The 2,384-nt window shown below is 53.9% G+C and overlaps 1 pseudogene; it reads left to right on the forward strand.

Annotated features, from left to right (window-relative positions):
• Positions 1-846: 846 nt before the first annotated feature.
• On the forward strand, positions 847-2,133 carry LOC132508272 (transcription factor-like 5 protein; annotated as a pseudogene).
• The last annotated feature ends 251 nt before the right edge of the window (positions 2,134-2,384 follow it).

The following is a 2,384-nucleotide window of genomic DNA, read 5'->3' on the forward strand; positions in this document are numbered from 1 at the left end:
AAGCCACTCAGTCTGTGATATTTGTTATAGCAGCCTGAATGGACTAAGACACCATGGAAGTTCCAAAACCTGCAAATGTAACTCACCAGTTAAATTTGTGTCCCTGAGGTTACGGAGCAGGAATAATTGTTGAATGGGGCTAACTAGCCTTCTAGAAATCTCTTCTCAATGTGGCTGTGTGGTTCTCAGGGATGACTTGATCTCATTTAATCATCGCCTCTACCCTCTGGAGTAGTGAAATGACATCACCGCTGCTCACCACTCTGTCAGGTCCTCCTGTCTTTCTGGCAGGGAGGATTATGCTTCCTTTCCCCCTTTAAACTAGGCTTAGCCATTTAACTTGCTTTGGCCAATGAAATGTGAGTCACTTTTGCACGGAAGCATTTAAACTCTCTTCCCCAGCTACAGTGATCTTGGAAGCACATGTTGGTATAGAGGTGCCTTAAGACCAACGCACCCTGGAAAGAAGAACCAACTCATGGAGAACAGCTGCCCTGGAGAATCACTGGACCCACGGCTCTACTATGGAATTGCTGGACTTTTTGCGTGAGTGAGAAATAAACTGTAGTGGTATTAAGCAGCTGAGATTTGGGGGTCTTTGTTACTGCAGCATAAAATAGCCTATACTTTCTGATACCAGTAAATATTAGTACCTTAATTTAGAGATAAAGAAATGGTAGAGCCCGCCCGGCCTAGCCCCGCCGGCCCGCCCGCGCGCCCCACGCCGTTGGCGCCGGCATGTCGGGCCCCGGACAGCCGGAGCCGCCGCAGGCGGGCGGGCCGGCGGGCCCCGAGAGCACGGACGCGGCGCTGGGCGAGGCGGGGCTGAGTTTCACGACCACCGACCTGAGCCTTGTGGAGATGACCGAGATCGAGTACACGCAGCTGCAGCACATCCTCTACTCGCACATGGAGGCGGCGGCGGCCGACGGCGAGCTCGAGACGCGCCTCAACTCGGCCCTCCTGGCGCGGAAGGCGGGGGTCTTCGCGGCGGCCGGGGGCGCGCCACCCGTGTACCCGGTGCTGTGCCCGCCTGCGCTGGCCAATGGCGGCTTCGCGGGCGCCAACCAGTGCCTGGGCCACATCGACTTCCAGGAGCTGCGCGTGATGCTGCTGAGCGAGGCGGGCGCGCCCCCCGCCGCCGAGAAGACGCCGGGCGCCGACGGCCCGGGCGCCGGCGCACGCCGGCCCAAGGCGCCCGACGGCGCCGGCAAGGAGAACGTGGAGGGCGCGCCCGAGGCGCGGGCCAAGTCGGCCGTGCGCGTCCGCCTGGAGGACCGCTTCAACAGCATCCCAGCCGAGCCCCCGCCAGCCCCGCGCGGCGCGGATCCCCCCAGCCCGGCATGGCGCTCAACAATTTGGTAACTCTTATTCGCCATCCATCCGAATTAATGAATGCTCCTCTTCATCAGCAACAAAACAAATGTACAACATTAGTGAAAAATAAAACTGCTGCTGCAACTACTGCTCTGCAATTTACATACCCTCTGTTTACTGCAAATAGTTGCTCTACTAGTGGAAATTCTAATCTTTCACAAACACAGAGTTCTAGTAACTCATGTTCTGTACTTGAAGCTACCAAGCATCCAAGCTTTGCCTGAGCAGGTTTGGATTAAAGTAGGAGAAGCGCTATGTAAACAAGCGATAAATAAGAGGAGTCGGAGTAGGGTACGTCAGTTGGACACAAACATAGAACGAAGAGCCCTTGGAGAGCTCCAGAATGTGGGTGAAACCTCCACAGCAGCGCAGGGTGCTTGGCAAGTCGGTGGAGTCGTCCCAGGCCACCCTCGGGGAGCAGACCCAGAGCGGACCCCAGCGGGGTAGGTCCCAGCGCAGGGAGAGGCACAACCGCATGGAAAGAGACAGAAGGCGCAGAATCCGCATTTGTTGTGATGAGTTGAATCTTTTAGTCCCGTTCTGCAACGCCGAGACCGATAAGGCAACGACTCTGCAGTGGACCACAGCGTTCCTGAAATATATTCAGGAAAGACATGGAGATTCTCTTAAAAAGGAATTTGAGAGTGTATTTTGCGGTAAAACTGGCTGAAGGCTAAAGTTGACCAGACCAGACTCCTTGGTGACGGTGTCCCACACAAGAGAGTACAGAGTAGCCCAGCTATGGAGATCAAGTGACTGGATGTGAACACTAATGCCTGGGAAGTAAACGGCTGTTCCTTCGTGACCCATAAACATTTCCTAGGACCCTGGAACTCAGCTCTGATAGTCTAACTCTAAAGGAACATGATTCAGCTGATGGGACTCCACTGGGGACTTTGAAAGCACATTTTGTAAAAATATTTATCTAAAACAAAATGCTTACCGATTAATATCCTCTTAGACCATTTGGGGAGGAAGACATCTTGACAATTAGTAAGTAATTTTTC

The sequence above is a fragment of the Lagenorhynchus albirostris genome, chromosome 17, assembly GCF_949774975.1.
Source record: "Lagenorhynchus albirostris chromosome 17, mLagAlb1.1, whole genome shotgun sequence".
Classification (NCBI taxonomy): domain Eukaryota; kingdom Metazoa; phylum Chordata; class Mammalia; order Artiodactyla; family Delphinidae; genus Lagenorhynchus; species Lagenorhynchus albirostris.